We start from the raw sequence: 26,531 nt of genomic DNA on the forward strand, positions 1-26,531 counted from the left end.
GCACACAGGCACCCAACCCAAAATCTGAACCAGCGAGGGATCCTCCAATCGGCTCATTGTCATCTCACCGCCAGACAACTCCTCCTGAACCGTCCTCCACTTTGTCCAACGTGGAAAAATCCTCCGACCCTGGCAATTTATTTCCACCAGGAGGATCCTCCAACTCGGAAAAATCCCGGGGTCTGACGCGACCCCACGCGCGCACACACACACAATTTGAATATTATCATAATATGAGAGAGAAAATAAAGACCAAATAAGCAAAACTTTTGATTAAATACTAAATATTTATTAAATATAAAACAGTAATCAAAGAAAGGGGTACACAATGCATTCATATGCACTCATATTCATATTCATATTAAAACCTCAGAGAGACCGAAATCATCTCACCACCAGAGAACTCAGGAACCGTTCTCCACTTTATCCAACGTGAAAAATCCTCCAACGTGGCAGTTTATCCCACCGGAAGGATTCCTCCAACGTGGTGAAGATTCCTCCAACTTGGAAATTTGGTGTTTGTGTGTGTGCTTTCACCTGCAAATTATTTCACCACCACCCTCACGTCCTCCCTAGGTCCAACACGACCCCATGCGCCACACACACACACACACACACACACACACAGACACACACACACACACACACACACACACACACACACACACACACACACACACACACACTGATTGATTATTATATTATATTATATATATTATACACACACACACACTCTATTCTCACCCTCCGCGGGTGGTCTCATCCACTTTCCAAGCTCGGGTCCTCTACCAGAGGCCAGGGAGCTTGAGGGTTCTGCGCAGTATCCTTGCTGTTCCTAGGACTGCACTTTTCTGGACTGAGATTTCGTATGTTTTTCCAGGGATCTGTCGTAGCCACTCCTCCAGTTTGGGGGTCACAGCCCCTAGTGCTCCGATTACCACAGGCACCACTGTGGCCTTCACCTTCCAAGCCTTCTCCAGTTCTTCTCTGAGCCCTTGGTATTTCTCTAGTTTCTCATGTTCCTTTTTCCTGATGTTGCCATCACTTGGTATTGCCACATCCACCACTACGGCTTTCCTCTGCTCTTTGTCCACCACCACAATGTATGGTTGGTTCGCCATTACCATTCTGTCTGTCTGTATCTGGAAGTCCCACAGGATCTTGGCTCGCTCGTTCTCTACCACCTTGGGAGGTGTTTCCCACTTTGACCTTGGGGTTTCCAGTCCATACTCCGCGCAGATGTTCCTGTATACTATGCCAGCCACTTGGTTATGGCGTTCCATGTATGCTTTGCCTGCCAGCATCTTACACCCTGCAGTTATGTGCTGGACCGTCTCAGGGGCCTCTTTGCACAGTCTACACCTTGGGTCTTGTCTGGTGTGGTAGATCTGGGCCTCTATGGCTCTGGTGCTCAGGGCCTGCTCCTGTGCAGCCAGGATGAGTGCCTCTGTGCTGTCCTTCAGCCCAGCCCTTTCAAGCCATTGGTAGGATTTGTTGAGATCAGCCACTTCAGTTATGTTCCGGTGGTACATCCCGTGCAAGGGCTTGTCCTCCCATGATGGTCCCTCTTCCAGCATCTCATCCTCTGTTCTCCACTGCCTGAGACATTCACTCAGCACGTCATCTGTCGGGGCCTTATCCTTGATGTACTTATGGATCTTGGATGTTTCATCCTGGATAGTGGCTCTCACGCTCACTAGTCCTCGGCCTCCTTCCTTGCGGCTAGCGTATAGTCTCAGGGTGCTGGATTTGGGGTGGAACCCTCCATGCATGGTGAGGAGCTTTCGTGTCTTAACATCTGTGGTCTGTATCTCTTCCTTTGGCCACCTTATTATTCCCGCAGGGTATCTGATAACTGGCAGAGCGTAGCTGTTTATTGCCCGGGATTTGTTCTTGCCATTGAGCTGGCTTCTTAGGACTTGCCTTACTCGTTGGAGGTATTTGGCTGTTGCCGCATTCCTTGTTGCCTGTTCAAGGTTGCCGTTTGCCTGTGGTATTCCAAGGTACTTGTAATTGTCCTCTGTAGTATATTTATGTATCATATCATATATTATTATATAGGTAGTGAACAATCTGTTCGGGTCAGGTTAAGATGCAGTGACTGTTCCTCAACCCTTGCAGTTTGGCAGGGTCGTTGTCTGGGGAGCATCTGGGATAGACTCCAGGAAACAGACATTTACATTTACTTTTAGCAGTAAAATTGATCATTGCTTATGAGAGAAGTACAGAGAGTAGATGGGTTCGTGTGAGGTGGGGTGAAAGAGTTTGCGTAAACTGGGTTTGCAGAATCCGTGTTCGCAGAATCTGTTGTTGTTAACAATGTTTATCCAAGCTGTTCCTAAGGAAATATTCAAAATGTCACGCCGACCTGGGAAAGGAACTGGGAGGTTGATGGTGGGCCAGATGCAGCTGGAGCTGGACAGATAACACGGCCCAGCGCCAGGACTTTCCAAGTAGCCGAGAAAAACATCTACACGTCCTTATTTGGACATGTGGAAAGATTTTAGGTGGTGGTTAAAAGCAGGCCTGCACAGGCTGGGGTTTTCAGAGCGCTTCGCAGAGGGTCCGCTGGTAGCACACAGCGGACCTTTTCCGACCTCTCGGTTCTCTCTGCAGAGGAACAAGCAGGTGAATTCGGTCTCTGCCTCTCTTGTTATTACTCTTTTGTAATCATTATATGATTGTTTTAATTTGTCATGTATAATAAATTTGTATGCTATTGATTTAAACTTCAAAGTTGAGTTCTTGTGAAATCTCTGTCGTGGTTGAAGAGAATAGAAATACACGACACCTCAATGTCTGCTATTGTTCCTTCTGGGAGTGAGACCCCTTCTGTGTGGATTACCTTGCCTCTCTTTGTCACCATCCTCCCACATTTCTCGAGTCCGAATGACATCCCGATGTCCGAGCTGTAGATCCTGGTGGTGTGGATCAGCGAGTCGATGCCTCGCTCACTCTTGGCGTACAGCTTGATGTCATCCATGTAGAGGAGGTGACTTATGGTGGCCCCGTTCCGGAGTCGGTATCCATAGCCAGTCTTGTTTATTATTTGGCTGAGGGGGTTCAGACCTATGCAGAACAGCAGTGGGGACAGTGCATCTCCTTGGTATATGCCACATTTGATGGATACTTGGGCAAGTGGCTTCCCATTGGCTTCAAGGGTGGTTCTCCACAACCTCATCGAGTTTGCAATGAAGGCCCTTAGAGTTCTGTTGATGTTGTACAGCTCCAAGCATTCAGTGATCCATGTGTGTGGCATTGAGTCATAGGCTTTCTTGTAGTCGATCCAGGCTGTGCACAGGTTGGTGTGTCGCATTCTGCAGTCTTGGGCGACTGTTCTGTCTGCCAGGAGTTGGTGTTTGGCTCCTCTGGTATCCTTACCAATGCCCTTCTGTGCTTCGCTCATGTATTGACTCATGTGCCCACTTATCTTAGCTGCGATGATGCCTGACATGAGCTTCCATGTTGTGGAGAGACAGGTTATTGGCCGGTAGTTGAATGGGACTGTGCCCTTTGAGGGATCCTTCATTATCAGGATCGTTCGCCCTTCGGTTAGCCATTCAGGGTGAGTCCCATCCTTTAGCAGCTGGTTCATTTGTGCTGCCAGGCGCTCATGGATTGCAGTGAGCTTCTTTAGCCAGTAGGCGTGGATCATGTCAGGGCCAGGTGCTGTCCAGTTTTTCATACCTGAGACTCTATGTTGGATGTCTGCCACTGTGATAGTCACTGGATTCTGTTCAGGGAGGTTGCTGTGGTCTTATATATATATAAGCGATGAGCGATATGTGTGGCGAATGGGAACGGAGAAACCCACATTCAAGGCTGACGGCGAAGCAACTAGTAGCTCAGTGTTCCAACATCCACAAACGGCAACTGCTATCACAACTTGAGATTGACGAGATACAACACAAATGCTACGGCAAGGGGGAGCCAGGACGCCAGGTCAGAGGGGAGGTTTCACCATCTCCCCAACCGGAAATTGGGTACGAAGCCCCAATAAGCACAGATACGCTGAGCGAGGCAGCGACTGACCTGAAAGATAAGATCATGGCGAGATTGAACAGGCAACCCCGAACCCCACTACAACGGCTAAGTGAAGTATCATCAGAAAGTCTCATGGAAGATGTGAATGCAGCATTGAGAGCGATCCCTACCACAACAATCACAGTAACCAATGAGCTGATATACGCTTCAGCATCAGTAATCCTAGAGGTTCTTGGCCATAAGAGCAACCATGGGAGCCATGAGAAACAATACCCACCATGGAAACGAAGGTTGGAGGCAAAAATCAAGGCAGCTCGGAGGGAAGTGAGCCAAATGACAGAGGCCCAGAGAGGTGCAATGAAAAGACCGATGCCCAAGAGGTACAGCCAGATGACCATACCTGAAGCACTCGAAACTGCCAAGCAAAGGCTACAAGCCTTGGCCAGCCGCCTAAAGAGATACACCAGAGATAACGAAGCCAGACGAATAAACCGGCTGTTCGCAACACAACCTGCGAGATACAGACCACAGATGTTAAGACACGAAAGCTCCTCACCATGCATGGAGGGTTCCACCCCAAATCCAGCACCCTGAGACTGTACGCTAGCCGCAAGGAAGGAGGCCGAGGACTAGTGAGCGTGAGAGCCACTATCCAGGATGAAACATCCAAGATCCATAAGTACATCAAGGATAAGGCCCCGACAGATGACGTGCTGAGTGAATGTCTCAGGCAGTGGAGAACAGAGGATGAGATGCTGGAAGAGGGACCATCATGGGAGGACAAGCCCTTGCACGGGATGTACCACCGGAACATAACTGAAGTGGCTGATCTCAACAAATCCTACCAATGGCTTGAAAGGGCTGGGCTGAAGGACAGCACAGAGGCACTCATCCTGGCTGCACAGGAGCAAGCCCTGAGCACCAGAGCCATAGAGGCCCAGATCTACCACACCAGACAAGACCCAAGGTGTAGACTGTGCAAAGAGGCCCCTGAGACGGTCCAGCACATAACTGCAGGGTGTAAGATGCTGGCAGGCAAAGCATACATGGAACGCCATAACCAAGAGGCTGGCATAGTATACAGGAACATCTGCGCGGAGTATGGACTGGAAACCCCAAGGTCAAAGTGGGAAACACCTCCCAAGGTGGTAGAGAACGAGCGAGCCAAGATCCTGTGGGACTTCCAGATCCAGACTGACAGAATGGTAATGGCGAACCAACCAGACATTGTGGTGGTGGATAAAGAGCAGAGGAAAGCCGTAGTGGTGGATGTGGCAATACCAAGCGATGGCAACATCAGGAAAAAGGAACATGAGAAACTAGAGAAATACCAAGGGCTCAGAGAAGAACTGGAGAAGGCTTGGAAGGTGAAGGCCACAGTGGTGCCTGTGGTGATCGGAGCACTAGGGGCTGTGACCCCCAAACTGGAGGAGTGGCTACGACACAAGAATAGAGCTTGAACCCTCAAGCTCTATTCTCACCCTCCCGCGGAGGGTGAGAATAGAGCTTGAGGGTTCTGCGCAGTATCCTTGCTGTTCCTAGGATTGCACTTTTCTGGACTGAGATTTCGGATGTTTTTCCAGGGATCTGTCGTAGCCACTCCTCCAGTTTGGGGGTCACAGCCCCTAGTGCTCCGATCACATCATATATATATATATATATATATATATATATATATATATATATATATATATATATATATATATTATATATATATTATGAGGGAGATAATAAAGACCAAATAAGCAAAACTTTTGATTAAATACTAAATATTTATTGAATATAAAACAGTAATCAAAGAAAGGGGTACACAATGCATTCATTTGCACTCATATTCATATTCACATCACATCAAATTATTTCACCACCACCCTCACATTCCGCATCCTCCCTAGGTCCGACACGACCTCATGCTCCGCACACACACACACACACACACACACACACACACACACACACACACACACACACACACACACACACACACACACACTGATTGATTATTATATTATTATATATATTATATTATATTCATATTCATATTAGAATTCACATCACATGTATTCATAATCCAAGGGTGTCCGGACATCTTAATCGGCACGCGTAACGACAGAGGCAGGCATAGGGAGAAGCTCGATACAGCCAGCGATGTAAGCCAAGAGTTCAGAGACAGACTTTAACCGGACTCTCATAGTGCCATTCACGAGCACGTATTGGAAACCGCATGGGGTCGAACAAAACCAAACGCTCCGAGTACACTCGTCGGTAGTGATGTCAAACAGGTATCCCGCGTCGTAGCCGCCCATACAGTATAACAAAAGACTATCCCCGCGTTCGGCTTCAGCTCGGGCAGCTTTTCCGGATTGGAGTACAGCCCCCACCAGGTGTCGCCCAGTGCCGTTACCGCGCCGCGCACCTCACTCAGCAACCTCGTGCCAGACAGATCCTCAAAGTGCACTCCGTCTTCCTGGGGGGGACTCAGAAGCCTGGCGCGGTCCTTGGCGATACCTTCGCCAATCAGCCTCACGGGGTCCAATGCCGTCCCGTAAGGGTCGGACCAAATTGGGGCGATGGTGTCCATGACCGGGTTGTCGCGAGCCACTGGCTCGAAGAGGATCCGGTAGACTCCATTGTAAACCACCAGAGAGAAAAATTTCAGACCCCCTAACGGTCTTGATTGCACCCCAAAGAACAACGCCGTCCCCCGACTCTTTCCGGGGACTTGGGACGCAGTCGGCCAGCAAAACGATTCCCTCGCACGGTGTAACGAGCGCGCGACACAGATGCACCAGCCCCTTGCCAGGCGAGGCCCAGATCTTCCCCGTTAGGACCTCCATTTTCTCCTAGGTGGCATTCAGGAGCGGCCAATTTCCCGGGGGTCTGCGTTGCGAGACGTCAGGATGCGCGTCTCGCCAGACAGCGAACTTGTCATTGTCTCTGGCTTTTCCAGTGCCTTTAGAGAAGGTCTCTAAGATCTGAGCGGCGGCGACAAGCTCCGGTCCGTTAGAGAAGTTAGAGGTCTCTGCGTCCATGTCGGTGAGCTCTGTTCAGTTTAGAGGGACGGGAAGAGTAGCCATCCTCTTCTGTCTTCTGTGGGGTTTATATGACGCCGACCGTGGGAAGATGGCAGGTCTGACCCCAACCTTGTGTTTGTTTTGTTTTTTCTTATTCTCTGGCGCCACATCTCCATCGCTGCCAGAGGCATCAAACCAAATCATCTCACCACCGAAGAACTCGGAACCGTTCTCCACCTTATCCAACGTGAAAAATCCTCCAAGCTCCTCCAAGTTTATCCCACCAGAAGGATTTCTCCAACAAAAAAAAAACATAACCTAGGGGGGTGGGGGGAGATTCCTCCAACCTGGAAACTTGTGTTTGTGTGTGCTTTCACCGGCAACTTATTTCACCACCACCCTCACGTCCCTCAACAAGACCCCACACACACACACACACGCACGCACGCACGCACACACGCTCGTTGCTCTTTCAGACAGTACATGCCTAGCAAGCCAGCAAAATACGGCCTCAAGCGACGCCAAGTCCAGCTACGCTTGGAAGATGCAGCTTTACACAGGCAAGCCAGGAGGAGGAGGAGAAAAGAGAGCTTCTGAAAAAAAGCAGGGCCAGCGGGTCATGCTGGACGTCACAGAAGGGCTCGCCGGGCCTCGCAACGTGACGTGCGACAACTTTTTCACTTCCTACGAACTGGGCCAGCGGCTCCTGCACAGGGAGCTCACCATGCTCGGTACGGTTTGCAAGAACAAGCCGGAATTGCTGCCGGCGCTCCTCTCGGTCAAGGGCAGGAGCGCCTTCTCCTCCGTGTTTGCCTTCACTCCCAGCACCGTCCTGGTGTCCTACGTGCCCAAGAAAAACAAAAACGTGATCCTGATGAGCACGCTACACTCGGCCGCCACGGCCGCCGACGATGTCCTCCTCGTCGACGCAGGACACACACACGCACACGCGCACACGCACACACGCACACACGCGCACACACACACACACACACATACACAGATTCTCCATCCTCCAACCTGTGGATCCTCCTAACCTGCACTTTCTGTGTCCTCGTGGGGTCCGGCGTGACCCACACCTCCCTTCTCCTAACCTGCACGTTCGCTTTCCCTACTTACTTTTATAATCATTTTGACGTAATCTGAGTATTTTAGTGCATTTTTTTGTGACGACGTGTCCGCACTGTGGTTGGGAGTGGTCAAGCTGGTCACGGTGTGTGAACACTGCGGCTGCTTTGTTTATTAAAATAATAAATAACGGGGGAGTTGAGGCGCGGTCTCAATTGGGTGTGGAGGGGTCAGCTGTGGGCCTCTTCTGTTGTTCCGCTCCCGAGAGAGAGTATGTGTTTTCCTGCTCAGAGCACTAGGCTCAGCGTGTGTGTCGTACTGGTCAGAGCATTAGGCTTGTGCGCGCGTGTGTGTGTGTGAGTGTGTGCATTGGAGAAACATAAAGCCTTATTCTTGTTACTATTATTACTAGTATTGTAACGGACAGCAGCTAAACTTCAAAAAAGATTTTAGATCAAGGGTGTGTGGAACGTTTAGATACTGCATCCGGCTGCTGTGTAACAGCTAAAGGTTAATCTTAATATTTTTATAAAATATAATGCATAGACTATTAGTGCCTGGTTAGTATTAGGTGAGAATAAATGTTAGTAATACAGTAGGTGAGAATAGAACCACAAGAAGGGGTTTATGCGATATACATGCTAGTGTACTAGTAGTGGTTTGCAGCGTGGTGGTTATACTTTCTGTCAGTGTGTATTGGTGGGATTTAGCTTCTATTTTTTCATTTTCAGTTTCCATTTTGTCTGGTTCTAGGTTAACTAGGTTATTTGGGCAAAGTTAATAAACATTCCTCCATTTATATCAAAGGTCTTTCTTTGCTCACGCGGCTGTAGCAGCTGCATTCTCATGAGCAAGACCACCATGTGGGACATGTGGGCACAACATGGGACATCACTATCACGTTAAATCAAGGGTTTCATTTACGCTGATTTTGTATAAACCTAGTAATATAAACAAAGCATATGATCAGCTCCAATAAGACGCTTATAATTTTTCTTCAGCAGTTGCTCTGAAGTGGGCATTTCTGCAGTGGTTTGGTTTATCTTTGCATCAAACTTACTCGTTTATTCAGAACAAATCAAAACTTATCAGCTCAACAGTCACTAGGAATGATTATCGGGACAGTTGTTTAAAACAGAGATAAAACCAAGATACCCAGAAAGGAAGAGCGTCTAATTACAATTTAACTGTTTAATAATTATGTTGCTTTTCACTAACTATGGGTTGTAAAGACAGGGAACTTCATTTATAAACACTGATTGAGTTCAGTTACAAGTATAATTAGGTGTAATTAGGGGTTGAAATCATATTTTCAGTAAAGGGACATATTCAATAATGAGATCTGTGGATGGGAACATGTCTCCAGTCAAGGTGTTGATGAGGGAAATTCAGAAATGCTCACACAAATGGAGCAAGCGGACACATAAATCTACGTCGCCCTGGCCTTAAGAGGGGACATTTGATCTGAGGCAGTGTGCAGAGATGCAGGGTTTTATAAAAACCTATAAGATAAAAGACAAATCTGTAAAGCGAGGCCTTAAACGGGAAAGAGAAAATGCAGTGTTGCAATTGTTTATTAACTGTGCAAAAATGATGGGCAATGATGAGCGACTCAATGTGGTGATAATCAATTTAATCAGATCTCTATAATTAAGTCTTTTTCAGATGCGTCCCAGATGGATGCAGAAGAAACAAAACCTTTACAGTTAAAGAAGCCAGTTCACCCTGTAGCTGATCCAGAAGGGACAGACAGGTCAGTGAAAAGGGATGAGTTGTTAGAACTGCCCGACATTTAAAAACAGAGAAAATTTCAATTGGAAATTCCTGCAGTGAAAGTGATCTGCGTGACAGAGCAGGTAGATCACTGTGGGCTGAGTCAGATGAGGAATCAGTGTGTGTGGGTGACGAACGGGTAAATGAGGTTTCTGATGGACTTCCTCTGCTGGTCAAAAGGGCAAAGCGTCAAAATCTGCCCTGGCCTTCAAGACCAAAACAGAATGATCTGACTGACACTGTGGGACTTTGCAACTTGTCACTAGAACAAATAACTGAGCATGTGATTCATGCTGTTGAGCTGCGTCAGAAGCAGGCAAAGGAGGCAGTGAAAGAACCAACACGCCAGCAGCGGCGAAAAGAGGGGGAGAAAAGAGAGACGAGGATGGTATCTGCTCAACCAGCCAGCGTGCCTCAGACCCCACCTACACCACCAGGCATGGCCACACCTCAGGTGATGTACATTCTACCAGGAGGGTGGACAAGACGACCTCCTGTGAGGAGAGGAGGGTTCCCTGCAGACAAAGGCAGAGGAACAGGAGGCAGCCACAGAGGAGGCGTGAGATGCTACTGCTGTGGGAAGACTGGTCACGTAAGAAGCCATTGCTTTGATTGGCTACGAGGGTCGCGAGGAGTGCCTAGACCAAAGGGGTCCGCTGATCAATGTGGAGGCCCTTCAGCTGGGTACTAGAGAGGACCAGACACATGCAGGGTTCATGAACTTTGTTGATGGGCTCCATCAAAAGCCAAAAAGCCAGAGGCCTCTGAATCTGTGACTTCACCTTGCTGCACACTTTAGTACTTTGAGACTCAGACAAATATCTAAAATTTGGAAACAGAATAAACAAGTCGGCTGGGTAGAATGACTTAGTCTTTAAAACTGCCAAAAGATTCAAAAATTAAAAATATGCCAATTTTACTAGGCATGGGAAAGACCAAGGTATAGAGAATATTTCAAGATAAAGTTCCCAATTCAATCACTCTGCTGACAAATGCTCCACCTGATGCTCAGTGGTTGACGGTGTTAAAAACAATGTGAATGTGAATTATGTGGATGAAGAGACTCCGTGCACCAGACTTTGAGACATGCCTCATTTCATCTCTCCAACTAACACTAACTGTAGACAGTTGTCTCATGATATTGGTAATGACTCATTCACATTATTGATTTATAGAGGTAAGAAAGTTTCACTAGACAAGCCTCAACACTGTAGGAAGTGCCTCCCACATACCATAAAGTGAGTGAAGTATCTGAGGAGGTCAATCAGCTAAAAAGGGAATGAGGATAGGGTAAATGTTTCCCTCATACAGTAAACAGCAGTTTGACCCCTACAGTATGTAAGCTAGTATAACGCATCACGCTCTCATGTGTTACAGAAAACATCAAACTTTAAGGTGACTAAAACCAGGTGTGCCTTTCACTGCTACTGTGCCAGTTCTTCAGTAGATAGAAAAACCAAACCATTCAGAACCCGTAAGGTGTTGCAACAATGCTTAGCCTTTTATAGTACTGTATTGTAATGCTACGGATTGTGGTGCTGCAAGCAGCTACAGTTCACTACACTACATTTAGTATTTGCACAATACGACCACTGTTTAAGTGAGGCTGCAGTTTTAATGATCACCTTGACATGTTTTGATGAGGTTCCACTTAGTTCTTATCATCACTATCATTAATATATTCCAACAGAGCAGAAGACACATTTAGCAAATGTGTAAACCAGGTCTCAGTTCATTTTTTCTTTCCATCCTTTTGCTAAACAGTTAACATAGATGTCATCAGTCTGCAGGCCTTAAAAAAATGTGACAGGGCTGTGGTGTTCTTTACGGCATGGAAGGAAGAGGTCTGGGGAAGAGACTGAGTAGCAACAGTGATGGTGCTTTATCCTCCAAGAGGTTTGACTGTATGTGGGTTTATATGGACTTTCTTTAATAGGTTACAAAACTTCAGTTATCGTCCACAGCTGTTTTGTTATCATTACAAACTCTGACAGTCACAGGGGAATTATAATTAGATGTAGCAATAATTGTGGGGTTGTTTGAATTTCTAGGGTACAGCTTTGCGTTTCCAACAGTTCACTAGGTTGTGTTACCGTCCAATGTGTCATTTCTGATAGTTTGTGAGGATTCAGCTTATCTAGTCTTTACGTTAATTTTGTCATAAAGTCACTTAATGCATGCATCTGCATTGCTTCTTGAATTCAATAAGGTTTCCTACAACGCAGTGATTCTGTGTTCATAATGAGATTAGTTCGTGTTGATGTTGTAGTTATTAAGGTCTAAACATTCTTGTTCCTTCCATTGACATCATCCTTAAATTCACTCAGTCCCCGGTAAGGATAAATGCGTAGGATAAATAAGTGTAGGAAATTACTTTTTTGGGTTTTGCTAGTGTTCTTTTATCCATCCATCTTAATTTAGTGATTTAATCGGCTTCAAATTCAATGGACAGTTATCTGTCTATTGAGGGGGGGAAAATGTATTGATAAAAAAAAAATGTTTTGATTATTGCTTTATGTCGGTCCTTAGTAACTGGGGAACTTGTATGTGTGGCATCTGCTGTGAGAATGGACAATTCTGTTTCTGTTGTGTTTTATCCCAAGTTGGTGAACTTAATCCATGGGGGAAAGGTTGTGGTCGAATTGTCACAAAATTTGATTTGGTATAAACTGTAAATAGCTTACGCTATATAGACTCATTGTGGAGTGATAGGAAAAGTGACAGGAGCAGGGTATGTGAGGGAAGAAAAGGAGTTAAGGAAAGTCAAGGAGTGAATGAAAAGGAAAGTGTAAATGTGACAATGACAATAGAGGGATGAAAAAGTACTGTGAACATTGCATTTCAGTGTGTAGCTTGTAAAAATATGCCGATATATAGACTAACATTGCATGAAGCTTTGCTTGACAAAATAGTGTTTAATGCATCAACCAAGTTTCTATGTGAAACAGATGATTAATATACGCAGGAAAGCTGTGTTGTTCCATTGCAGGAAAGAAGAGGACAAAGAAGATCAAACTCCGGATCACTGATGGGCCCTGAGTGACATTGCTGACTCATTTAGCAGAACAAGGTCACAGGCTAGCCTTTCTAAATTATAGTTCTCATAGAGCAAGAGTTTCTCTTAGCTCACGTGCACGACAAATACCCTGAGCTCATGACATGACTGACTGATACTGTATATGCTCTACGGACTGACCATGACACGTGTCGATGATGTTTTATTGTTGTTGATTTTATATATTGAGGGTTTAACCGTTTTCATTCTGCATCTCAGTGTGTTGTTGTACACAAGAAGCTCACATTAACAACTTCAACCCTTCTCTCTACACAGAGCAGCAGTGGAGAAACTGTGTCAGCATAAACATCTCGCTTAAACTAATTTTCTTTCCTAACCAACTTCTCTCCTACTCTTAACCTCCATCCACAGGTTACTTCAGTATCAGAGGAGGGTGTGTCTTATGACCTGCTACGACTGTGGGTTTTTATATTCTCTGATCTTTTGATTTCTACAGCGACGACTTGGAACAAAAAGCAAACTATATGTTCTGTTCAGCCTAACCCTAACCCTAACTCTGTAGGATGGTTATGCTGCACTATAGTGCAGATTTTTCTGCCACTCAGCTATCAGCTCTCAGGTCACAGCTGGAGCACCAGTCTGAGGGGGACAGAGGATGGTGCAGCAGAAGTGTGCAGGAGCCCTGAACGGTCCAGAAATGAGGGACTCTGTGTTCTGAGCACAGACCTTCATGATTGACTGTGGTCGGTGTGGAGTCTGTGAAGAATCTGTTGTGATAAAGAGGACACTTATGTAGAATGAAAATGTGAGGTTTGTTACTGAATGTACTTGTTTACAGGCAGCGTGGGAGGATCACCTGTTGGAGCTGAAAGAAGAGCTTAGGTGTTCTATTTACTACAGATTTTGTGAATCTTTAACTTTGCTTTGTCATTTTAATGTTGGAGTTCATGTCTATTTAATATAATGCAGCATGATGAATCAAAGAGGAGCTTTCTTGGCCGCTCGCTTTCAAGATTGATGGGCATTAAAATGCCCATGAGGAGGGGATTTGTAGTATATTTATGTATCATTGTCATATCATATCATTTACATTTACTTTTAGCAGTAAAGTTGATCCTTGCTTATGGGAGAAATACAGAGGCTAGATGGGTTCATGTGTGTCCTCAGTGACTGGGGTTAAAGAGTTTGCTTAAACTAGGTTCGCAGAATCTGTGTTCGCAGAATCTGTTGCCTAACAATGTTTATCTGAGATGTTCTTAAGAAAATATTCAAAATGTCACGCCGACCTGGGAAAGGAACTAGGAGGTTGATGGTGGGCCAGATGGATCAGGGAGCTGGACAGATAACACGGCCCAGCGCCAGGACTTTCCGAGTAGTCGAGAAAAACATCTACACGTCCTTATTTGGACATGTGGAAAGATTTTAGGTGGTGGTTAAAAGCAGGCCTTCACAGGCTGGGGTTTTCAGAGCGCTTCGCAGAGGGTCCGCTGGTAGCACACAGCGGGCCTTTAACGACCTCTCAGTTCTCTCTGCAAAGGAACAAGCAGGTGAATTCGGTCTCTGCCTCTCTTACTATTACTCTTTTGTAACCATTATCTGATTGTTTTAATTTGTCATGTATAATAAATTTATATGCTATTGATTTAAACTTCAAAGTTGAGTTCTTGTGAAATCTCTGTCGTGATTGAAGAAAAGAGAAAATACACGACAATGGCTTACGGCAGAAACGGGAAAAGCAAAAGAGCGGAGGGAAAAAAAAACTAACTGGGAAACTAACTAGAAGCCGGCTGGGTCCAATTCTGGCCAGATTGTTCTGTCAGAACGCCAAGGCGGCGGACCCACATGCACGGCACGGACAGGCTGGGGTATGAGTAGCAATAGGAATTTATTCCAACTCAGTGTCGATATCAGGCAGGGTCATACACGGACAGTTCATACAGCGTATACAGGAGCAGGCAGAATCGGTGTCAGGGACAGGCAAGGTTCGTCCACGAGAGACTGATTTACAATACCAGATCGTCAGGCGTAGAATCGTGGTCAGGCAGACAAGGTCGGTAACAGGCAAGAGCAGAAGACCAGGGCAGACAAGGCAGGCAGGGACTAGGCAGGCTCGGAATCAGAGGTCAAAAACGAAATACACGGTGCACGACAGGTCTAGGTCAATGAACGCCGAAAGTGTTGATAACACGCAACACGAGCTAACAATCTGGCAAGTTACAGGGGTGAGAGGTGGAGCTTAAATACAGGGTGGACTGATTGCGGATGAAGTGCAGGTGTGGATAATGAGAGCCGATACTGACAGGGAACAGCTGATGATATGACGTTTAGCAGGAAGTCCTTTCAATATAAAACAGGAAATGAAATTGGAACAAAACCTGGGTGACAACAAAGTCCTTTCAAAACAATACCAGAACAAGAAACAAGAAACCAGATCGTGACAAGCTGTAGAGTTTTGGAGGCTAAGCGACCCTAGTCCTCAGGACCGCCGTCCCTGATCACGCCTGCCAGACGACCTGCCGCGGGATCCTGTTGGTAGACACCAATTTCTGTGGTGGAAAGTTCCCATAAAGAAGCAGATGAGAGAGTTGTCCTTTTGTGCGATTTATTGAAATAATAAAGAAAATAAAAATAATGGGAAAAGCGAATAAAAAGCATGGATGTTGATCGTGCACATCAACAAACCAAAAACCAGCTGGGGAGATCAGTGCACACACCACGAAGGTGTGATGCAAAGAGCCCATGATCCTCAAGTTGCTTCTGCCCTTTAACCTTTCTCCCTGGCCCTGGTGGAATCTCCTTATCACACTGTGGGTGAAGATGTTCACATTACACAGGGAATACACAAGGCTACAGCCTTGGGTCTGGTGAGGCATAAGACAGAAAGGAGCCAGAGCCCAGGGGTAAAAGGCAGACTCAGGCCATGAACAATCGGTCACCTTGAGAGGGAGATAGATTGTCTGTCTGAGAATGTTCAGTTATGGGTCTAATCAACAAGTACAGAATGCATGGTTACTATACAGAGTCAGAAATGAACACGAGAAGCATTAAAGTACAATTTTTCCATTACAGTGTGTTCTGTCATTTGTGCCTAGCATTAGTTACAAGTTAAAAGATGACCACTTAAATAGTTTTTTCAATGATCACGTGTGACACTTTGATGTCTAATCATAGGTCAGAAGGTTGGAAAAAGTCTTGTGGTGTTGAAAAGATGAGAAGAAGATGGACAACTGAAATCTTATGTAGGGTCCTGGATTCCTCTTTCCTGATAACGGCTAGCTCAGTCGTTCGAATCTCAAGGTTGATGGTGTGGAGGCTTGCCAATTGCTGGGTTATGGGCCCAGCAAGCTTCCGCTGCGCCACTCTGCTGAAACCCACTCTACACGGGATTCTGACCCACAATCCCTGGTTTAGGAGGCCAGTGCCGAATCCATTAGGGCTTTACACTGAGCACTGTTTTCTTTACCCCGAGCCCAAGGTCAGAGTGTCTTTGCATGATTCAATGTGTGTCAGGTTCCAGTAAAGGACTTATTAAAAGTGAAGGTTGAGCATTGCCTGTGTATGTTTTTCAGTTCATTCTATTATCTTGCTCTGTCCCTAATAAACACCAGGGACAAGTGAGTGACGCCTGTGAAAGCTGACTGGTCTGAAATCACAAAATCAAGAGCCACATTCAGCCTGCAGCTTGAAGTAATGTAGTAATAAGTCTGAGTCTTTTCTGTTCGCTCATTTGAACCTGTGTCCAAGACGTCACGCTATATAATAGCATTAGGCAGTTATTGCTTGTCGATAAGCTTGGCCGAATGGTTTGGATCCATTGACCTTTGGAATGCAGGCTCAGAACTCTATACTTTTAGCTCAAGACATATTAAAAAAGTGAATGTTGACATGTGCCTGTGTACGTTTCTTATTCATTCTAACAGCGACAGGTGAGTGACACCTGTGTAAGCTGACTGGTCTGAAATCACAGAATCTAGAGTTACACTTATCCTGAAGCCTGAAATAATGCAATAAAGTTTCTGATTCTGTCTGTCTGCTCGTCTGAACCTGTGTCTGGATCTTCTTGGTGTCTGAAAGAATTACCATTGTTGACCTTTTTCTTTAATCAAAAGAAGATTTTTTGTGTATTGACACTGATCAGGCACAAAGGAATCCAAACGTTTTCCCATGGAAGCCTGAAGTTGCCCCTTGCATGAAAAAAGCTTGTTTTGGTAGCCCGGCTAGCTCAGTCGGTAGAGCATGAGACTCTTAATCTCAGGGTCGTGGGTTCGAGCCCCACGTTGGGCGCTGAGCTTAGTTCTTGGGTCGTGCGTGCTTCAATAAAGCAATTTACTTCTGCAACGCCTGCTTCCAGTTTTTGCATTTGCACACTTACCACAGATGGCACTCCAAGTCTCAATGCTATGAAAGCTCTGCCTGTTAACTTCTCGTTAGGTTAACGACAGTGTTTCTTTCCCGTGAGGTTCCTTTAACAGTAATGGGCCTGTTCAGTCATTTGTGCCTAGCATTAGCTACAAGTTAAAAGTTGACCACTCAAATTGGTTTTTCTTTGATCACGTGTTACACTTTTATGTCTAATCATAGGTCAAAAGGTTGGAAAAAGTCTTGTGGTGTTGAAAAGATGAGAAGATGGACAACTGAAATCCTATGTAGGGTCCTGGATTCCTTTTTTCCTGATAACCAGCACAGAGAGATGAATGATTTCTCTGAAAGCTGGGATTTGCTAGAATCCCAAGGTTGATGGTGTGGAGGCTTGCCAATTGCAAGTGGTTTCAAGACTAGACAGTAGAATATGCATACAGGTAGTGCATGTTGAGAAAATTAGCAGAGGATGGTTTTGATCCATCGACCTCTGGGTTATGGGCCCAGCACGCTTCCGCTGCGCCACTCTGCTGAAACCCACTCTAAACGGGATTCTGACCCACAATCCCTGGCTTAGGAGGCCAGTGCCGAATCCATTAGGGATTTACACTGAGCACTGTTTTCTTTACCCCGTGCCCAAGGTCAGAGTGTCTTTGCATGATTCAATGTGTGTCAGGTTCCAGTAAGGGACTTATTAAAAGTGAAGGTTGAGCTTTGCCTGTGTATGTTTTTCAGTTCATTCTATTATCTTGCTCTGTCCCTAATAAACACCAGGGACAAGTGAGTGACGCCTGTGAAAGCTGACTGGTCTGAAATCACAAAATCAAGAGCCACATTCAGCCTGCAGCTTGAAGTAATGTAGTAATAAGTCTGAGTCTTTTCTGTTCGCTCATTTGAACCTGTGTCCAAGACGTCACGCTATATAATAGCATTAGGCAGTTATTGCTTGTCGATAAGCTTGGCCGAATGGTTTGGATCCATTGACCTTTGGAATGCAGGCTCAGAACTCTATACTTTTAGCTCAAGACATATTATAAAAGTGAATGCTGACATGTGCCTGTGTACGTTTCTTATTCATTCTAACAGCGACAGGTGAGTGACACCTGTGTAAGATGACTGGTCTGAAATCACAGAATCAAGAGTTACACTCATCCTGAAGCCTGAAATAATGCAATAAAGTTTCTGATTCTGTCTGTCTGCTCGTCTGAACCTGTGTCTGGATCTTCTTGGTGTCTGATAGAATTACCATTGTTGACCTTTTTCTTTAATCAAAAGAAGATTTTTTTGTGTATTGACACTGATCAGGCACAAAGGAATCCAAACGTTTTCCCATGGAAGCCTGAAGTTGCCCCTTGCATGAAAAAAGCCTGTTTTGGTAGCCCGGCTAGCTCAGTCGGTAGAGCATGAGACTCTTCATCTCAGGGTCGTGGGTTCGAGCCCCACGTTGGGCGCTGAGCTTAGTTCTTGGGTCTTGCGTGCTTCTATAAAGCAATTTACTTCTGCAACGCTTGCTTCCAGTTTTTGCATTTGCACACTTACCACAGATGGCACTCCAAGTCTCAATGCTATGAAAGCTCTGCCTGTTAACTTCTCGTTAGGTTAAGGACGGTGTTTCTTTCCTGTGAGGTTCCATTAACAGTAATGGGCGTGTTCAGTCATTTGTGCCTAGCATTAGCTACAAGTTAAAAGTTGACCACTCAAATTGTTTTTTCTTTGATCACGTGTTACACTTTTATGTCTAATCATAGGTCAAAAGGTTGGAAAAAGTCTTGTGGTGTTGAAAAGATGAGAAGATGGACAACTGAAATGCTATGTAGGGTCCTGGATTCCTTTTTTCCTGATAACCAGCACAGAGAGATGAATGATTTCTCTGAAAGCTGGGATTTGCTAGAATCCCAAGGTTGATGGTGTGGAGGCTTGCCAATTGCAAGTGGTTTCAAGACTAGACAGTGAAATTTGTATACAGGTAGTGCATGTTGAGAAAATTAGCAGAGGATGGTTTTGATCCATCGACCTCTGGGTTATGGGCCCAGCAAGCTTCCGCTGCGCCACTCTGCTGAAACCCAGTCTACACGGGATTCTGACCCACAGTCCATGGCTTAGGAGGCCAGTGCCGAATCCATTAGGGCTTTACACTGAGCACTGTTTTCTTCACCCCAAGCCCAAGGTCAGAGTGTCTTTGCATGATTCAATGTGTGTCAGGTTCCAGTAAGACACTTATTAAAAGTGAAGGTTGAGCTTTGCCTGTGTATGTTTTTCAGTTCATTCTATTATCTTGCTCTGTCCCTAATGAACACCAGGGACAAGTGAGTGACGCCTGTGAAAGCTGACTGGTCTGAAATCACAAAATCAAGAGCCACATTCAGCCTGCAGCTTGAAGTAATGTAGTAATAAGTCTGAGTCTTTTCTGTTCGCTCATTTGAACCTGTGTCCAAGACGTCACGCTATATAATAGCATTAGGCAGTTATTGCTTGTCGATAAGCTTGGCCGAATGGTTTGGATCCATTGACCTTTGGAATGCAGGCTCAGAACTCTATACTTTTAGCTCAAGACATATTATAAAAGTGAATGCTGACATGTGCCTGTGTACGTTTCTTATTCATTCTAACAGCGACAGGTGAGTGACACCTGTGTAAGATGACTGGTCTGAAATCACAGAATCAAGAGTTACACTCATCCTGAAGCCTGAAATAATGCAATAAAGTTTCTGATTCTGTCTGTCTGCTCGTCTGAACCTGTGTCTGGATCTTCTTGGTGTCTGATAGAATTACCATTGTTGACCTTTTTCTTTAATCAAAAGAAGATTTTTTTGTGTATTGACACTGATCAGGCACAAAGGAATCCAAACTATTTCCCATGGAAGCCTGAAGTTGCCCCTTGCATGAAAAAAGCTTGTGTTGGTAGCCCGGCTACTGTCGGTAGAGCATGAGACTCTTAATCTCAGGGTCGTGGGTTCGAGCCCCACGTTGGGCGCTGAGCTTAGTTCTTGGGTCGTGCGTGCTTCTATAAAGCAATTTACTTCTGCAACGCCTGCTTCCAGTTTTTGCATTTGCACACTTACCACAGATGGCACTCCAAGTCTCAATGCTATGAAAGCTCTGCCTGTTAACTTCTCGTTAGGTTAAGGACGGTGTTTCTTTCCTGTGAGGTTCCTTTAACAGTAATGGGCGTGTTCAGTCATTTGTGCCTAGCATTAGCTACAAGTTAAAAGTTGACCACTCAAATTGGTTTTTCTTTGATCACGTGTTACACTTTTATGTCTAATCATAGGTCAAAAGGTTGGAAAAAGTCTTGTGGTGTTGAAAAGATGAGAAGATGGACAACTGAAATCCTATGTAGGGTCCTGGATTCCTTTTTTCCTGATAACCAGCACAGAGAGATGAATGATTTCTCTGAAAGCTGGGATTTGCTAGAATCCCAAGGTTGATGGTGTGGAGGCTTGCCAATTGCAAGTGGTTTCAAGACTAGACAGTAGAATATGCATACAGGTAGTGCATGTTGAGAAAATTAGCAGAGGATGGTTTTGATCCATCGACCTCTGGGTTATGGGCCCAGCACGCTTCCGCTGCGGCACTCTGCTGAAACCCACTCTAAACGGGATTCTGACCCACAGTCCATGGCTTAGGAGGCCAGTGCCGAATCCATTAGGGCTTTACACTGAGCACTGTTTTCTTCACCCCAAGCCCAAGGTCAGAGTGTCTTTGCATGATTCAATGTGTGTCAGGTTCCAGTAAGACACTTATTAAAAGTGAAGGTTGAGCTTTGCCTGTGTATGTTTTTCAGTTCATTCTATTATCTTGCTCTGTCCCTAATGAACACCAGGGACAAGTGAGTGACGCCTGTGAAAGCTGACTGGTCTGAAATCACAAAATCAAGAGCCACATTCAGCCTGCAGCTTGAAGTAATGTAGTAATAAGTCTGAGTCTTTTCTGTTCGCTCATTTGAACCTGTGTCCAAGACGTCACGCTATATAATAGCATTAGGCAGTTATTGCTTGTCGATAAGCTTGGCCGAATGGTTTGGATCCATTGATCTTTGGAATGCAGGCTCAGCACTCTATACTTTTAGCTCAAGACATATTAAAAAAGTGAATATTGACATGTGCCTGTGTACGTTTCTTATTCATTCTAACAGCGACAGGTGAGTGACACCTGTGTAAGCTGACTGGTCTGAAATCACAGAATCAAGAGTTACACTCATCCTGAAGCCTGAAATAATGCAATAAAGTTTCGGATTCTGTCTGTCTGCTGTCTGAACCTGTGTCTGGATCTTCTTGGTGTCTGATAGAATTACCATTGTTGACCTTTTTCTTTAATCAAAAGAAGATTTTTTTGTGTATTGACACTGATCGGGCACAAAGGAATCCAAACGTTTTCCCATGGAAGCCTGAAGTTGCCCCTTGCATGAAAAAAGCTTGTGTTGGTAGCCCGGCTAGCTCAGTCGGTGGAGCATGAGACTCTTAATCTCAGGGTCGTGGGTTCGAGCCCCACGTTGGGCGCTGAGCTTAGTTCTTGGGTCGTGCGTGCTTCTATAAAGCAATTTACTTCTGCAACGCCTGCTTCCAGTTTTTGCATTTGCACACTTACCACAGATGGCACTCCAAGTCTCAATGCTATGAAAGCTCTGCCTGTTAACTTCTCGTTAGGTTAAGGACGGTGTTTCTTTCCTGTGAGGTTCCTTTAACAGTAATGGGCGTGTTCAGTCATTTGTGCCTAGCATTAGCTACAAGTTAAAAGTTGACCACTCAAATTGGTTTTTCTTTGATCACGTGTTACACTTTTATGTCTAATCATAGGTCAAAAGGTTGGAAAAAGTCTTGTGGTGTTGAAAAAATGAGAAGAAGATGGACAACTGAAATCCTATGTAGGGTCCTGGATTCCTTTTTTCCTGTTAACCAGTACAGAGAGATGAATGATTTCTCTGAAAGCTGGGATTTGCTAGAATCCCAAGGTTGATGGTGTGGAGCCTTGCCAATTGCAAGTGGTTTCAAGACTAGACAGTAGAATATGCATACAGGTAGTGCATGTTGAGAAAATTAGCAGAGGACGGTTTTGATCCATCGACCTCTGGGTTATGGGCCCAGCACGCTTCCGCTGCGGCACTCTGCTGAAACGCACTCTAAACGGGATTCTGACCCACAATCCCTGGCTTAGGAGGCCAGTGCCGAATCCATTAGGGCTTTACACTGAGCACTGTTTTCTTCACCCCAAGCCCAAGGTCAGAGTGTCTTTGCATGATTCAATGTGTGTCAGGTTCCAGTAAGACACTTATTAAAAGTGAAGGTTGAGCTTTGCCTGTGTATGTTTTTCAGTTCATTCTATTATCTTGCTCTGTCCCTAATAAACACCAGGGACAAGTGAGTGACGCCTGTGAAAGCTGACTGGTCTGAAATCACAAAATCAAGAGCCACATTCAGCCTGCAGCTTGAAGTAATGTAGTAATAAGTCTGAGTCTTTTCTGTTCGCTCATTTGAACCTGTGTCCAAGACGTCACGCTATATAATAGCATTAGGCAGTTATTGCTTGTCGATAAGCTTGGCCGAATGGTTTGGATCCATTGACCTTTGGAATGCAGGCTCAGCACTCTATACTTTTAGCTCAAGACATGTTAAAAAAGTGAATATTGACATGTGCCTGTGTACGTTTCTTATTCATTCTAACAGCGACAGGTGAGTGACACCTGCATAAGCTGAGTGGTCTGAAATCACAGAATCAAGAGTTACACTCATCCTGAAGCCTGAAATAATGCAATAAAGTTTCGGATTCTGTCTGTCTGCTCGTCTGAACCTGTGTCTGGATCTTCTTGGTGTCTGATAGAATTACCATTGTTGACCTTTTTCTTTAATCAAAAGAAGATTTTTTTGTGTATTGACACTGATCAGGCACAAAGGAATCCAAACGTTTTCCCATGGAAGCCTGAAGTTGCCCCTTGCATGAAAAAAGCTTGTTTTGGTAGCCCGGCTAGCTCAGTCGGTAGAGCATGAGACTCTTAATCTCAGGGTCGTGGGTTCGAGCCCCACGTTGGGCGCTGAGCTTAGTTCTTGGGTCGTGCGTGCTTCTATAAAGCAATTTACTTCTGCAACGCCTGCTTCCAATTTTTGCCTTTGCACACTTACCACAGATGGCACTCCAAGTCTCAATGCTATGAAAGCTCTGCCTGTTAACTTCTCGTTAGGTTAACGACAGTGTTTCTTTCCTGTGAGGTTCCTTTAACAGTAATGGGTGTGTTCAGTCATTTGTGCCTAGCATTAGCTACAAATTAAAAGTTGACCACTCAAATTGGTTTTTCTTTGATCACGTGTTACACTTTTATGTCTAATCATAGGTCAAAAGGTTGGAAAAAGTCTTGTGGTGTTGAAAAAATGAGAAGAAGATGGACAACTGAAATCCTATGTAGGGTCCTGGATTGCTTTTTTCCTGATAACCAGTACAGAGAGATGAATGATTTCTCTGAAAGCTGGGATTTGCTAGAATCCCAAGGTTGATGGTGTGGAGCCTTGCCAATTGCAAGTGGTTTCAAGACTAGACAGTAGAATTTGCATACAGGTAGTGCATGTTGAGAAAATTAGCAGAGGATGGTTTTGATCCATCGACCTCTGGGTTATGGGCCCAGCACGCTTCCGCTGCGCCACTCTGCTGAAACCCACTCTACACGGGATTCTGACCCACAATCCCTGGCTTAGGAGGCCAGTGCCGAATCCATTAGGGCTTTACACTGAGCACTGTTTTCTTCACCCCAAGCCCAAGGTCAGAGTGTTTTTGCATGATTCAATGTGTGTCAGGTTCCAGTAAGACACTTATTAAAAGTGAAGGTTGAGCTTTGCCTGTGTATGTTTTTCAGTTCATTCTATTATCTTGCTCTGTCCCTAATGAACACCAGGGACAAGTGAGTGACGCCTGTGAAAGCTGACTGGTCTGAAATCACAAAATCAAGAGCCACATTCAGCCTGCAGCTTGAAGTAATGTAGTAATAAGTCTGAGTCTTTTCTGTTCGCTCATTTGAACCTGTGTTCAAGACGTCACGCTATATAATAGCATTAGGCAGTTATTGCTTGTCGATAAGCTTGGCCGAATGGTTTGGATCCATTGACCTTTGGAATGCAGGCTCAGAACTCTATACTTTTAGCTCAAGACATATTATAAAAGTGAATGCTGACATGTGCCTGTGTACGTTTCTTATTCATTCTAACAGCGACAGGTGAGTGACACCTGTGTAAGATGACTGGTCTGAAATCACAGAATCAAGAGTTACACTCATCCTGAAGCCTGAAATAATGCAATAAAGTTTCTGATTCTGTCTGTCTGCTCGTCTGAACCTGTGTCTGGATCTTCTTGGTGTCTGATAGAATTACCATTGTTGACCTTTTTCTTTAATCAAAAGAAGATTTTTTGTGTATTGACACTGATCGGCCACAAAGGAATCCAAACGTTTTCCCACGGAAGCCTGCACTTGCACCTTGCATGGAAAAATTTGCTTTTGTGGCCCGGCTAGCTCAGTCGGTAGAGCATGAGACTCTTAATCTCAGGGTCGTGGGTGCGAGCCCCATGTTGGGCGCTGAGCTTAGTTCTTGGGTCGTGCGTGCTTCTATAAAGCAATTTACTTCTGCAACGCCTGCTTCCAGTTTTTGCATTTGCACACTTACCACAGATGGCACTCCAAGTCTCAATGCTATGAAAGCTCTGCCTGTTAACTTCTCATTAGGTTAAGGATGGTGTTTCTTTCCTGTGAGGTTCCTTTAACAGTAATGGGCGTGTTCAGTCATTTGTGCCTAGCATTAGCTACAAGTTAAAAGTTGACCACTCAAATTGGTTTTTCTTTGATCACGTGTTACACTTTTATGTCTAATCATAGGTCAAAAGGTTGGAAAAAGTCTTGTGGTGTTGAAAAGATGAGAAGATGGACAACTGAAATCCTATGTAGGGTCCTGGATTCCTTTTTTCCTGATAACCAGCACAGAGAGATGAATGATTTATCTGAAAGCTGGGATTTGCTAGAATCCCAAGGTTGATGGTGTGGAGGCTTGCCAATTGCAAGTGGTTTCAAGACTAGACAGTAGAATTTGCATACAGGTAGTGCATGTTGAGAAAATTAGCAGAGGATGGTTTTGATCCATCGACCTCTGGGTTATGGGCCCAGCACGCTTCCGCTGCGCCACTCTGCTGAAACCCACTCTAAACGGGATTCTGACCCACAGTCCATGGCTTAGGAGGCCAGTGCCGAATCCATTAGGGCTTTACACTGAGCACTGTTTTCTTCACCCCAAGCCCAAGGTCAGAGTGTCTTTGCATGATTCAATGTGTGTCAGGTTCCAGTAAGGACACTTATTAAAAGTGAAGGTTGAGCTTTGCCTGTGTATGTTTTTCAGTTCATTCTATTATCTTGCTCTGTCCCTAATGAACACCAGGGACAAGTGAGTGACGCCTGTGAAAGCTGACTGGTCTGAAATCACAAAATCAAGAGCCACATTCAGCCTGCAGCTTGAAGTAATGTAGTAATAAGTCTGAGTCTTTTCTGTTCGCTCATTTGAACCTGTGTCCAAGACGTCACGCTATATAATAGCATTAGGCAGTTATTGCTTGTCGATAAGCTTGGCCGAATGGTTTGGATCCATTGACCTTTGGAATGCAGGCTCAGCACTCTATACTTTTAGCTCAAGACATATTATAAAAGTGAATGCTGACATGTGCCTGTGTACGTTTCTTATTCATTCTAACAGCGACAGGTGAGTGACACCTGTGTAAGATGACTGGTCTGAAATCACAGAATCAAGAGTTACACTCATCCTGAAGCCTGAAATAATGCAATAAAGTTTCTGATTCTGTCTGTCTGCTCGTCTGAACCTGTGTCTGGATCTTCTTGGTGTCTGATAGAATTACCATTGTTGACCTTTTTCTTTAATCAAAAGAAGATTTTTTTGTGTATTGACACTGATCAGGCACAAAGGAATCCAAACTATTTCCCATGGAAGCCTGAAGTTGCCCCTTGCATGAAAAAAGCTTGTGTTGTTAGCCCGGCTAGCTCAGTCGGTAGAGCATGAGACTCTTAATCTCAGGGTCGTGGGTTCGAGCCCCACGTTGGGCGCTGAGCTTAGTTCTTGGGTCGTGCGTGCTTCTATAAAGCAATTTACTTCTGCAACGCCTGCTTCCAGTTTTTGCATTTGCACACTTACCACAGATGGCACTCCAAGTCTCAATGCTATGAAAGCTCTGCCTGTTAACTTCTCGTTAGGTTAAGGACGGTGTTTCTTTCCTGTGAGGTTCCTTTAACAGTAATGGGCGTGTTCAGTCATTTGTGCCTAGCATTAGCTACAAGTTAA

General features: G+C 45.1%; 9 non-coding genes across 9 annotated transcripts; 6 read left to right on the forward strand and 3 right to left on the reverse strand.

The window, feature by feature from the left end:
• The first annotated feature begins 17,066 nt into the window (after nt 1-17,066).
• On the forward strand, nt 17,067-17,139 carry trnak-cuu (transfer RNA lysine (anticodon CUU)). Its single transcript has one exon. It is a non-coding gene; the product is annotated as a tRNA-Lys (tRNA).
• A 535-nt stretch (nt 17,140-17,674) lies between these two features.
• trnam-cau (transfer RNA methionine (anticodon CAU)) lies at nt 17,675-17,746 on the reverse strand. Its single transcript has one exon. It is a non-coding gene; the product is annotated as a tRNA-Met (tRNA).
• Nucleotides 17,747-18,592: 846 nt separating this feature from the next.
• Nucleotides 18,593-18,665, forward strand: trnak-cuu (transfer RNA lysine (anticodon CUU)). The gene has a single exon. It is a non-coding gene; the product is annotated as a tRNA-Lys (tRNA).
• A 2,975-nt stretch (nt 18,666-21,640) lies between these two features.
• trnak-cuu (transfer RNA lysine (anticodon CUU)) lies at nt 21,641-21,713 on the forward strand. The gene has a single exon. It is a non-coding gene; the product is annotated as a tRNA-Lys (tRNA).
• A 1,456-nt stretch (nt 21,714-23,169) lies between these two features.
• trnak-cuu (transfer RNA lysine (anticodon CUU)) lies at nt 23,170-23,242 on the forward strand. Its single transcript has one exon. It is a non-coding gene; the product is annotated as a tRNA-Lys (tRNA).
• A 538-nt stretch (nt 23,243-23,780) lies between these two features.
• trnam-cau (transfer RNA methionine (anticodon CAU)) lies at nt 23,781-23,852 on the reverse strand. The gene has a single exon. It is a non-coding gene; the product is annotated as a tRNA-Met (tRNA).
• Nucleotides 23,853-24,696: 844 nt separating this feature from the next.
• trnak-cuu (transfer RNA lysine (anticodon CUU)) lies at nt 24,697-24,769 on the forward strand. Its single transcript has one exon. It is a non-coding gene; the product is annotated as a tRNA-Lys (tRNA).
• A 535-nt stretch (nt 24,770-25,304) lies between these two features.
• On the reverse strand, nt 25,305-25,376 carry trnam-cau (transfer RNA methionine (anticodon CAU)). Its single transcript has one exon. It is a non-coding gene; the product is annotated as a tRNA-Met (tRNA).
• An 847-nt stretch (nt 25,377-26,223) lies between these two features.
• Nucleotides 26,224-26,296, forward strand: trnak-cuu (transfer RNA lysine (anticodon CUU)). Its single transcript has one exon. It is a non-coding gene; the product is annotated as a tRNA-Lys (tRNA).
• The last annotated feature ends 235 nt before the right edge of the window (nt 26,297-26,531 follow it).

This window comes from Betta splendens, chromosome 11, assembly GCF_900634795.4.
Source record: "Betta splendens chromosome 11, fBetSpl5.4, whole genome shotgun sequence".
Lineage (NCBI taxonomy): Eukaryota > Metazoa > Chordata > Actinopteri > Anabantiformes > Osphronemidae > Betta > Betta splendens.